Source organism: Micromys minutus, assembly GCF_963924665.1.
Source record: "Micromys minutus genome assembly, chromosome: 2".
Taxonomy (NCBI): domain Eukaryota; kingdom Metazoa; phylum Chordata; class Mammalia; order Rodentia; family Muridae; genus Micromys; species Micromys minutus.
In genome coordinates, this window is record NC_137971.1 from 76,922,133 (window position 1) to 76,935,460 (window position 13,328).

At 41.6% G+C, this 13,328-nt stretch overlaps 1 protein-coding gene across 5 annotated transcripts in view; it reads left to right on the forward strand.

The window, feature by feature from the left end:
• Positions 1–13,328, forward strand: part of DCUN1D3 (defective in cullin neddylation 1 domain containing 3) — a 41,175-nt gene that overhangs the window by 19,031 nt on the left and 8,816 nt on the right. The window contains exon 1 of one of the 5 annotated variants that reach the window (XM_080912088.1): positions 10,556–10,589. The exons of the other annotated variants lie outside the window; for them this stretch is intronic. The gene's annotated coding sequence lies outside the window, so the exon portion shown is untranslated. Of the gene's footprint in view, positions 1–10,555; positions 10,590–13,328 lie in introns of those variants that run through there. 5 annotated transcript variants of the gene reach the window in all.

A 13,328-nucleotide genomic window follows, 5' to 3' on the forward strand; every position in this document is an offset into this window, starting at 1 on the left:
TAAGCAAAATGTGTGGGCCTGCCTGCCAGCCAGTGGAGGTGGAATCTGCTCTTTGCTTCTTGGCAAGTATGTCTGGATTTGGAAGCTTTGTTTAGGACTTTAGCTCTTGGCCTTTTGTTGCTGCCATATGCAGTATAGCTCATTGTTTCTAGGGGATTTGAAGAGACAGAGCTGTATTGTCCTCATCTCTTACTGTCTTTGACGGGATACATGCTTTAAGTAAAATAAGTCAAAAGCCACTCTATCATCAGTGATCTCTCTCTCCCTCTGCTCCCTCCCTCCGCTCCCTCCCTTCCATTCATTCGGTCTTGCACTCATAAGTTTCTGCCTGCCTCTGCCTCCCGATTAAAGGTGTGCCCCACTGTGCCTGGCATCATTGAGTTTTTTGTGAGTAACATAGTGGAAGCAAATATCTCAAGAACTGTAAAATGGCATGTTTTAAGTAGCTGAATCCCTATTTTAAAAAGCATATATAGTATTCAAAACAAAGATCCTGGTCCCCAAACCCTTTAAATAAGATGATTTCACTTACGAGCTAGGAAGGCCACCCAGCCCTTGAATGTTGCCGTCTGGTCTTCATATCGTGTGGCTGTGGCTTCAGTTAACTTTTGGACTTTGGTAAGAGAAGAGGCAGGAATGATTTTTGTGAATAATTTGATAACCTTTCCCTCCTTCAAGGGAGTGAGGTGTATGGATCAGAAGAGACAGATGGACCTTCATGTTTTTAGCCTCAGATTCTGGATTTCACTATAGGAGGTAAAAATTAGCTATGGAGTGAAGAAATGGACCAAATTACGAGAAGTTATTTGTATCACATTATTTGAGAAACTGATGAAGTGGGGAATAATTGAATGTCAATGTCACACAATATCCGAAACTATCTGCAGCTGGTAAATTTCATGCCCTTGCTAGAGCCTGAGGCAAATCATAATCGTCAGCTGCTGTGGTCAGTTTCGAAGCAGCCCCATCCCCCATGCCTGGGATTAAAACAAAAACTTTCTTATAAAAAAAAATTGAAAAAGTTTGAAAATTCCAGGATTGTCAGTACAATGTCACAAAGAAATATGACCTTAAGAACCAGTTTTTTAAAAAATGAAATTGAGTTCTGTATCCATGGGACTCAGTTCCCTTTGTTGTTGATATCATTTAGTCAGAATTGGTATAAATAGCTATGATTTTTTTCCAGCATAATTGTACTAAGGCAAGAGCTAAGCAGTCCTGATTCATCATGAATTAGTGCAGCAAAGTGCCTTGTGCAACACGAGCACTTATCTGTCTTACTTACTGTTCTGTTGCTACGAGTAGATACCATGATTAAGGCAGCTTATAAAAGAAAGCATTTATTTGGAAGCTTGCTTACAGTTTCAGAGGGTTGGGCCATGATTATGGACAGGGAGCAAAGTGGGAGACAGGCAGGCATGATGCTGGAGTAGCAGCTGAAAGCTCATACATGCCCTGTAAATGATACACAGAGACAGAGAGGCTGACTGGGCCTTGTGGTTGTTTGAAACCTCAGAGTTCAACCTCAGTGACACATCTCCTTCAACAAGATCACACCTCCTAATCCTTTCTAAATAACTGGAAACCAAGCATTCAAATATATAAGCCTGTGGCAATATATCCAAATATATAATCCAGGCTGTTTCTATCCAGAACACCACACTATCAGTGGTTCATCAGCAGGTATGTAGCAAGCACTTGCTGTGTGTCTAAGAACTGAGGTACACAGGATATAATTTGTATTGTTTGGGGGATCAGGTAAGTCACCAAATGAGACTCTTAAGAGAATAAAGCCAGTCTGGTATTACAAACCAGTAATCTTAGCACTTTTGAAGCTGAGGCAGGAGGATCATGAATTCAAGGTCAGCCTGGACTCTTAATTATATCTATAAAAGCAAACCAAAACACCAAAGCAGCTGGGCATGGTTTGCATATGTCTTTAATTCCTGCATGGGGGAGACAGAGGCAGGCAGATAGATCTCTTGAGTTTCAGGCCAGCCAAGGCCTTGTGTCAAGAAGCAAAACAAAAACAAGCAAACAACAATAACAAAGCAAAATAAAGAAAATCTAAACTATCAAAATGAAGAAAGCAAAAACAAGCAAACAAACATAAATATCTCAGAGTACAATGCCGTATAACTTGGTTGACTCCATCTCAGTATTTGAGACATGTCTGGTACAAGTGCTCTTCTGATTTTCCCCAAATTTTAGGTGAGAACACTGAGGTGCAAAGTGTCCGATGGAGAGCTAGAAAGGCTAGATGTGTAAACCCTCCTATTTTTTTCTTACCAAGTGTGCCCGTTCTTCTTAAAAGGCACATGTTGGACTTCAGGAGTAGCTGAAGAAACTGTGGTATTTGCACTGCTGGTTTTTGAGTGAAAGGATTGGATGTGGTTGAAGTACATGCAAAACTGATGACAGTTGAGAAAACTGCATGCAACTCTTTGAACCCTGTGTTACTAGGCAAAATGGGCATGTGTTTACGTGTGTGGTTTATCCTAGGCCTGTAGTTACCTTCAGGTTGTCAAATGTATCAATGACCATAAGAGCTTTTGGATCTACTCTTTGCCTTAGAACTTTCTAAAACAGGGCCTGTCAGGGCAACCAAAATAGACAGTGCTGCATTGACCCTTAGGTGGTAGCAATTTGGGCAGGACAGAAAATAGGCAAGAACTGAAGTGCCTCCTTTATTTTTATTGTTGCTGTTTGAAACAGGGTCTCACTATGTAGTCCTGGCTAACCCTGAACTCACAGATATCCACTTGCCACTGTCTCCTGAGTGCTGGGATTCAAAACACATACCACCACTCTCAGCAAGAGATACCTTTGCAAAGCCTGTAGTAACTCATTGCTTGTTACTTTGCATCGAATGTTGATTGACGTATGTTTATCTCTATACATGTTAATGTATCCATTTGCCATGTAACCATTTATGAAAATAAATGTTAAGAAAATAAATGTGTATATAACCCTTATCCAGTATGTGTAATAAAGACACAACGTGAGCATTTTAGTCTCTGTCTTAGAAACCTGAATTCTTACTAAATTGGCTCTTAGCACTTAAAGGGAAATTGTTTTGGTAATTGAAACCAAGAACTCTGGTCATGTCTAATTTTTCAGTTTCATAGGATGTGGTTTAGGTTAAATACCTTTTGAGCTGGAAGAGGATTGGTCATGCCTTTATTGTGCAAAGGCTTCCCGAAGAGTTTGGCTGCACATTCTCTCATGATGTGCTTGGAGAATAGGAGGTAGGGGTCCTCTTTGGAAACATGAAAATGAGACAATTTCCACACTAGAAGGCAGGAGTTAAGAACCCTGTAACTGTATTTAGAGGAGGGATAGGAGAGTTCTTTTAGCTTGTTAGTCATACCATCTTATATAAATAGTATCCTAATGGCTCACCTAGTTGTAATGGAATTTGACAACATTCATGGGCCAGGGATTCTTATTGCTCCTGTTCAGCAGAAGGTACCATGACATATTGGGTTGAAACTGTGGCCTCGTAAGCTGGTCCAGGACCCTGAATCAGGAAGTCTAAGCATTGGATCTTCCCTTTTGTGCTGCTTAAGTAGGAGAACTGAGAAGTGCTAACTGTGAGAACTCTTTCAGTTGTGACACAGGCTGACATCTGGCGAATGCAAAAGGGAATTTACTGACTGGCTTATTCATGAAGGTTAAGCTTTGATCTCCTTTCTTGAAGCCATTGGATTCAGGGTGTAAATGATGTTTTTAAAACCCAGTTTGAAATTTCTCAACATTGCTTTCTACCTAAGAATCTCATTCTTGAGGTCTGTATGCATTAGATTTGAAACTCACCAGGTAAAGAGCCACCGTCTTCCATAAGCATTTTACTTTCCCTGGTCTTTCTGGAATGGTGAGCATGTTCAGTGCTATTTTTTTTTTTTCTCGTTGACCTGGGTGCCTTTGTACCCCTAATAACAGTCAGTAAAGCCAGGAGCATATAGGCAGTATATGGACCTAAGTCACATGTCCCATTTTGAATCTCACATACATACACAGTTTTAGACCAGGAGTTAGCGGGGTGGGGATTACTTGTAAAACTTGGGTAATTATCTGATAAAGAGGCTAGATGGTATGGAAATGTACATGTTTCTGTTATGTTCTACAATGTCCTTTGATTCAGTCTATATAGCTCAGAAGTCTGTATGACAGGTCTGTGGTGTGAATGCAAACCATTTGCTACTTCCACGGCTCCACAGCCCCATGTACAGATGAGTCCAAGAACTAGACTTTCAGCCCAGTGCTAAAAGGATGAGGACTCATTAGATTTTCAAATGAATCTTTCATTTTTAGAGGGTAGAAAGGGTAAGGATTGTCTAATACTTTAAAAATCTATTGAGGAAATGTAGATGAAATTAAAGGATGATCATTTGAATCTCTTGTCTCTTGTCAACTGTTAAGCTGCTGTGCTCACAGTAAAGCTGATAACTTTTTTACTTTCTGCCTGGATATTTTTCTTACTTGTCTTCCATGTTTCTGAAAAAGGTGTTGTTACTGTTCTGTTTTGTTTTAAGGGAAACTGAATCAGTTGGCAAATACAATATGTTAAAAGTATGTATTGATTGCGAGAATAAATTTTTATATAAGATGTTTTTACATAAGTTTTGATTCAATTTCTCTTCTTGGGATTTATTCCCAGGAAATAATTATTGTTCTGGTTTTTAAATTTTATTTTCTATTTATTACCATGGTATGTCTATAATAGTGAATTGCAGGAAGCTAGTTAGCATCTGAGAGTAAGAAATTAAAACAACAAACCACAGTGTCTTGATCATTGAGAGAGTGAGCTGTTTACAGTATTTTACCACAAGGAGTGTCAGTCTCTTTGCTCCCTTTGGAGTACAACACCAGCATTTCGACAGGCCGAATAGTAGGATGTAAATAGCCTTGTGGATTATATGTGAACTGTCTGGAGCATTAACAGCTATAACAATATTTAATTTTTTTTGTCGGGATTAAGGTGATAGCTTAGCCAATTAATGTCCTTCCATGCCAGCTTGGAGACCTGAGTTCAGAAACCTCAGAACCCATGTTTAAAAAGCAAAAATCAAAGAGTGTGTCCATCAGGATAGCTAAGCAAGGTAAGAGTGCTGTCATCAAAGCCCAATGACCTACGTTTGATTCCTGAACCCATATTGGTGGGAAGAATAGCATCAACTCCCGTGTACACGATGTGTGCACACACAAACTGAACAGATAAATATTTTTTAAAACCACAGCAAACAAACTAAGTATGGTGGCTTGTGTGTCTAATCCTTGAGCTAGGGAGAAGACAGGCAGATCCAGAGGCTCACTGTCCAGCCTCCATGATCAGCTCAAGGAAGTGAGAGATCCTGTCTGGAAAACAAATGGGTCGGAGAGATGGCTTAGTGGTTAAGAGTATAATATTGCTCTTGAAGAGGACCCAAGTTCTGTTCTCAGTACCCATGCCAGGCAGCGTACAACTGACTATAATTCCAGTTTCATGACATTTGACACCCTTTCTGCGAAAACCTGCATTTATACGTATATACCCTCACACAGACACATGCATACACATAATAAAAATAAGATCTCAAAACCCAACCAACCAAACAAAAACAAGGTAGACAGTGCCTGAGGAGCTCATGTGAACGAACATGTATATATATACTCCTTGTACATTTATCAGCACACATAATTTTTTTGAGAGGGAAAGATGTTTATGAAGAATGTTGAGTAGAAATGGCTACAGAATAGGATGTGCAATATAACTTATTTGTTTATAAGTTTAACATATATATTACATGTATATAATATATATACATGTATGTGTGCATGTGTGTGTCATCTGCATATACTTACTAAAACACAAAAGTATATTCTTTGTTAGTATTCTAGAATAATTCTCTCTCTCTCTCTCTCTCTCTCTCTCTCTCTCACACACACACACACACACACACACACACACGTGCCTGTACAATTTCTCTCACACACACACTTGCACACTTGTAATTTGTTGGGGAGGGCATTGTTTGGCCTCTTTTGCTCCATGACAACAGGGTGTTTCTACAACTGCTCTAACCCATTTTAGTTCCCGAATAAATGACACAGAGCTGGTATCTATATAACAAACGATAAGCACTGTGCCAGGCAGGCACTCATCTATTTTAACCCTCTCTGGATGCCTACTTCCCAGCCATGTGGCCCTTTGCTTGTAGTCTGAGTCTTGCCTTGGTTCATTCTTTTACATGTGTGACCTCTTGCCTGCTGTCTCATGGAGACCTCATGGTAAATCCTACTGGTTCTTCCCAGGTCCTTCTCCTCTGGGATCCCCTACTAGGAATCTCTTCTCTTGCCCAGTTTATTGGGTGATGAGTAACTAACCAGAGGTGATGGAAAACAATTTTTATATAACATTGAGACTGGAGATGGTTGGCCTGCCAACCTCAGGACTGCTAGATGTCTGGGCATAGAAATCATCATCTGAATATACAGTACACAAAGCCATCCTCCAACACAGACTTATCTGCATTGTCCGGAAGTATACAGTACTTTGGATTTGGCAGTATTCATAGATGTTTCTGACTAGGTTACTGGTGTGGTTAAAGGAGGAAGTCTTTCACTGTGCAGGTCTTTTTCCTGTCTGCTGGCCATTAGCAGTCAGCCTCTATCTTGGGCTTCTAGGAAGAAGGTGGTGTGTGTGGTCTTATGATGCATTTAGATTTTCTTTATAAAGAATGAGGAAGCATAGGGAAATTGATCACTTACCACGTGATGACCTTGAAGCTTACATAGAAGTCACATGACTGTCAGTCCAGCAGGGCACCTGTGTCCATTTCAGTATCCCTTTAAGGCATCTGCAGGCAGTCACCATTTCTGTATCAGGTTCTTTCCTCATCTTTTGACTCTTTTCACAGTCTGCTTTCTTGCCTTTTACTACATGCAGAGCTGTAATCTTATTTTCAGTTAAGTATTTTTTTCTGAACTTCTTAGGTGACCAAAAAGTGAACAGTTTACGTGTTAGTCAGATGTTTGAGGCTAATTAGCTATAATCAGCTAAATTCCTGGGTGGCAGATACCTGGAAGCAGGGAATTAATGTCTAATCAGCGTTCACCTTCAGTGAGGTTTATTGAAGTACCATCCCAAGGAAGCCAATAGACTGCACACATAGAGGTGGTGTAGCAGGTATGCCATTTTTATTATAGTTCCAGGGAGGACAAACCCAAGACAACCTTCTGCCTTCAAACAAGGAATGCCGTGGGAAAACTGAGAGAGAAACAGAGGAGTGACTATTTGAATCTGAAATGTCCCCTGCAGGTTCATGTGTTTGAATATTTGGTGCCCAGCGGGTAACTAAGGAGGTTGTAGAACCTTTGGGACTGTGGCCTTGCCAGCAGAAGGTGATCTCTGGGGGTGAGCTTTCAAGGCGATTCAAGCTCTGGATCCACTCTATCTTCTCTGCTTCCTCATCTGCCTTTTTGTGAGGAGCTGCTTACACACATCCTGTTGCAGTGGTGAACTGACCATATCTTCTGGAACAGCCAACCAAAATCTTTCACCCCTTAAAGTTCCTTCTTTGGTAACACCAATTAGAAAATTAACTAATACAGTGGCCAACATAGAAATCCACTGTCCCCGGATCATGCCCCCTTTGTACATGTATAAGTAGTTAGGCTTACTTTAAAATAGTTGTGTTGGGAAAAAGAAGCAAAAAATCTCATTGTGGGCCAGTGATAGGAGAAGGCATAGTTTTGGTTCTTCTGGGTAAACATGCAAGTCCGTTTGCTTCATTATTTTGTGTTTGGAAAGTATATGTGGTATGTATCTGTGTTGGCTTGCTTGTATTTGACAAGTAGCCATCAGACTAGCCCACTACACTGGATTCAGTTCTCAGTCCTTAAAAAAAAAAGATACATATTCACATATATGTTCTCATTAGTATCTAGTAATTGACTTAGGGGATGGATTCTGAATGAGTTTGTCATTGTGTGTCCTTACACATAGGTCATTCACTTAATGTGGTAGCTTGATCAATTCAGGGGACATGGTACATGTGAAATATATGAACCTGCTGCCAGAGTCACACAGCATGATGTTTTACAGCAACCTTTTAACAGAAAAGTAGCATTGGCAGTATGTAGCTGTACTGTTACTGTTAAAATGTACTCTGCACATGAGTGTGTGTGCTCTGTGTACTTTATACAGCTGTCCACTCTGCACGTGAGTGTGTGTGCTCTGTGTACGTTATACATCCACACACTCTGCACATGGGTGTGTGTGCTCTGTGTACTTTATACATCCACACACTCTGCACATGAGTGTGTGTGCTCTGTGTACTTTATACAGTTGGCTTATCTAGGTCAGCAGCATGAACATGTGAACACTTTCTTCACAGCACTGGAGTGGTTGTGGTGGCACTAAGAAATACATAATGATCATAATAAGACCACCATTGTGACTGTAATTCAAAACATCCTTATACAGGATGTGATTGTATTTAAAGTGTGACACCTAAGGACCAGTGACAAACTAATAAAAGTAAAGAAATGGTTTTGGGTCAAGCTGGATGGTGTTAGTAATGTAACTCAAGGTTATTTCCTAGCAATACAATTAGTGCATATATTTCCTTTTTAAAATATTGCTTTTCTTCCTTCAAACCCTTTTTCTTTCGAATTTTTGAGATTATTTGGTGTAGCAAGTCCTACCCAACTCTTAACAGGAGCTGCAGTTTTAGCCTGCTAGTATAGGGCATTTTAGGACAGACACTGTTAAAAGCATGGGCATAGACACAGACGGGTCTTGTTTGTATTGGCAGAGGGAAATGTTTTCCCCACTAAATAGCTCTGGTAAGACCTAATCTCTGAAGGTGATCTTCGAGCCTCGAGTTCTAAGTGAGAGGAGCAATCCCTCAGTCTTTCCTTATGATGTATGCAAGTTTCTAGAAGTTCTTTACAGTTGGACATCATCCACTTTTCAGTCTCTTTTGAAAAGGTCACTCAGAACCTGTAAGCTGCCAGGTAGGACTTGGAGTCTCCCTGGTCTTGTCTAGAGAGTGACTCCCTGAGGCTTAAAGGATGGCTTCCTCTAGCAAGGTTGCCTCAGCCTCTGCTGCTGAAAAAGCTGAGGATTTCATGGACTCAGGTTCTGGTCTTCAGTATTTGTTATGAAGTAAGAACATGGACTCAGCTAGCTCAACAAACGATTTAAGAGGTTAGAAACATGAATGTCATATTGCTATTACGTGGGAATGCCAGTGTTGGTAGCTTCCTGATGCAGAACAGACTAACTCTAGATAGAAAGAAAATGGAGAAGGGCATTGGGTTGGTCGCCTAAGACAGTCGTAGGGCAGATCTGACACTTTACCAACATTTTTTTGGTATAGCACTTGCCTGTTTCACAAGGCTGTTCCTCAGGGTAGCAGGCTCCCTATCAGCAGCCAACAGCATTGCTCAGACAAGGTTTTTGACCTAACTAGCTACAGCAGAGAGCCAGCTTACTCTGGGCTGCTTACTGGGTTGTGGGGCTTGGGGAGTGGGACACAGCTGCTTACCTCCAGTCAAAGTCTTAATGCTGACCCTGAAGAGTTCAAACTAAAATGAGAAAGGAAAGGGAAGTCTGTAACTCCATGGTGTCCATCATCCCATTGTTCAAATTGGAGTCACCTGTTTTTCTCCTTGCAAGGAGAAATTATAATAGGAAAATTTCTTGCTTTCAGAGGGTTCCAAATGAGAGCTGAAGTTTCTTTTAAATGTCAAAAATGTGAAGGAGGCCCCAGAATACTATACTTTGAAAAGACAGTGTAGACCCCTTGTTTGAATGTTGGAGTCATAGCAACTCAGAAAGGCCAAATGGTTTGTTGAAGGGATATATTGCTTATAGAAGTCCTGCTTGAGAGTTGAAGGTGTACTCGGAATTTACTCTGCATGTAGACTCACCCTCTGGAATACGCTTGCCTGTTGATAGAGAACTTTTCTTCCTATGGGGTCCGGCATGCCCTGGCACACAAGCCGAGAAGAGTAACAATAAGCAAGGCCAGCAATAGAGATCGGAGGGTGGAGTCCCTGAATTTTATTCATTTCCTGCTTTTATAAAGTTAAAAAAGAATGTTATATAATTTACAGAGATGTAATGAATTAAGTGTAACAGTTCACATCATTCTTAATACATATGTATGCATGTGTAAAGTCAGTGTCAGGTGTCATTCTCCACCATATTTTCTGAGATAAGGTCTATCACTTAGAGCTTATCAATTCACTTAGGTTGGCTGGCCTGTAAGCCCCAGGTAGCTTCCCTGTCTTCCTGCCTCGTTCCCCTAGCCCCCTACCCCCCATCCCCCCCCCACTGGGATTAGACTGACTTGGGTTACCACACACAGCTTTTACGTGGGTGCTGGAACCCAAACTAAAGTCTTCATGAATTTTGTGGCTGGCACTTTACTGTGAGCCAACCTCCCCAGCTCCCTGTAATGATTTTCTAGAGATAGCAATTACTATGTTAATTACACGGACTAACTGTATTGGCTTTCTTTTCTTTCATTTCCTGTTTATTGTCATTTAAGAACCCAAACAAGACCTACCCTCTGTGAAATCTCAGTGGAGTCCAGCAGGTTGGTTTTATTTTGTAATAAGGTTGTGTAGTTTCCAAATCTGTAGAGCCTCTAGCAATTTATTTCTTAGGCTTGTTATAAAAGTGTAGTTTTCTTTGTAGTTCTCTTTATCTCTCCTTTTTTTTTCTTTTCTTTCTTTCTTTTCTTTTTCTGTCTCCATTTACACCAGGCCCCAGTGAGGGTTGGTCCTCCACAGTGGGTTGGCTGAACATCCAAGAACAAGCCACTTGAAGACAGTTCTGCCTGGTTGTTACCTCATAGAACTACCAAAGAGATGGGTGCAGCTGAAACTAGAGCACCTCCAGGGACCCTGGCCTGTAAGGATTGTCCTTGGGGTCCAGTAGTATCTGCTTCAGGCCTGAGGCTGTGGCTGAGCTGGGCAAGCAGCAAAGCCTATCCTTAGGAACAGCAGCCAGGACTGGCACAGAGGAAGGAGGATTCTGGAGGCTGATGTGCAGAGAAGGGAGGGAAGGAGGCAGAAGCAGCTGGTGCCTAAGACTGAAGGAGAAAAGTTTCAGCTGATGTTGATCCACTGTAAGCTGAACAAAGTTCCTTTCTGGTAAACACATATCCAAAGGAGTATGAAGGCTTAGAATAGGTACTCCAGTTATTGTATGTATGAGTGGTTCCACCTCCCTCACTTCTGTTTTCAGTCACCCCTCTCCCACCTCTTTTTGTCCTTGGCTCTGTTTGACCCATTTGTGCCCCAGAGCTAAAGCAGGAGAGCTGTCACTTGTGAGATGCATTTGACTTGCCATGGTAGAGCTGGGCTGGCTACTGAAGAACAATTCCTTCGGTAAAGGAAATAATGCTGATTAAAGAGGTGGGCCCTTCACTGAGTGCTCCTGTGCACCAGATGCATGGCTTGTCTCATTTCCTCCACTCAGCAGCCCTCTGAGGTGCAGTGGACTAAGCTGCTGACAGGTTTGGTTAATAGATGCCGTCACTGTGATTCACCCAACCTCTTGATAACTGGACTGTTTTCTCCTTTCCTAGATAGACTCCATGACTTCAGTGTGCTGCCATTTAGTTTCCTGGAACTCAATAATTACTTCAGAGAGCTATGTTTTTATACTGTTCTTATGATAACAATATGCAAATAGAAAGTGGTATTTATTACTAATAATTGCTTTTTGTAAACTTGGCACTGGGATGTCTTGATTGTGCAGAGGTTGTCAGCAGGTGATAGTGGGAGGAAGTAGAGCCACCTGGGAAGATACTGTCAGTGTAACTGCCCAGAAAGCTAGAGAGCCTGTCTTTGTAGACCTATAGAGATGGATGGAAGAAGACAGGAAAGCCTGCCTCAGATTAGGGACAAGGCATGACTAGCAATTTAAAGTATTCACCAGACACAGCTTGATTTTATTGAGGATCAATCACAAGGAAATCCCTTCCTGAGGAGAGTCTGATTCTCCATGTGTTGGGGCTTTGGAGCTTTTGAATATGGTCAGATTGTGGCATGAGACTGTTTTATGTTTTGAGACTGGGTCTCACTATGTAGATCAGGTTGGCCTTGAACTCAAAGAGATCCATCTGTCTCTGCCGCCCAAGTGCTGGGATTAAACACAAGCATCACTATGCCTGGCCTATTGTTATTATAATTTCAAAATGATTTATTATTAGTGTGTATATGTGTATGTGTGTGCACACAGGCAAAATATTCTTTCTAGTGGCTGATGGTTAAGATCTGATATTCTTAGGTTGTTGTGTTTGCCCCTCATCTATGGTGCTTTGCCAGATGTGGGCTCAGTTATACAGGTCTTGGTTTCTTGAACTAAACATTCTACGTTCTGTTTGTTCTGTGATGTTGGGTAAGTTTACTATATGCAGAGCCTTTGTTTTCCTGTTTTTAAATGGGGTTATGGTGAGGAGGGCACATGAGCTAATGTTTTTAAAGTGCTTAGTTAGCATAGAGTTTGGCCCTGTATCAAATTCTCAGTAATTGATGGTTGCTGTTGTTAGCTAACAGCTAGTGAGACTTTAAAAGACTAAAGGTTTTTTGCTAGCCTTTTAAACACAGGGCTGGTTGCTGTGACTGGGCCCAGAGAAGCCCAGAAAAGGGGAAATCAATGAACAACCGAGGAGCAGTACCCACTATCAGAGAACAACATACTAGCTTCTTTCTGACTTGAGACCACTGCCCAATCCCACTAAAATGGGAACCTTTCAAAGAAAGGAGTCATGATGGGAGGAAGCCGACCTTCTGTCACTAGGTGATTGATTATCTGTCCACATTGATTTTCCCCTCTTTCTCATCTGCTGAGCATGTTAAAAGCCTTCAGGTTTCAACTGGTTCCACTGTATCAGGTCATCAAAAGATGCTTTTACGTGGAGACACAGCAAAGTAAATGAGGTTTGGGCCTCTATGGGAGCCCCATTTGTTCTGCCCTCACCTGTAGGCCTTGACAGGCTTTGGAGAGAGCTGCTGTACTGAAGCATCTGTCCAGCGGGGGTGGGGTGAACGGCCTGGGTAGGTGGGTCAGATGCAGGGCAGGAAATCCTCTTACCTCACCCGGGTGCTGGGCCTCCTGCAGCAGGAGCTGAGCAGCAAACACTGGTGAGTCAGCCAGCCTGGGAATTAGAGTTGCCAGTCTTTGAGCATGTGGGGTTTGTGTAAGTTTGGGCCTTTTGTTTCTTACAGCAATCTAGTCTGTAGAAACACAAATCTGGAAACCAGACCCTCCACATGCTACAGTCTTTCTTGTTTGGAGATAATTCTGCTTGAACAGTTGCTTCTCT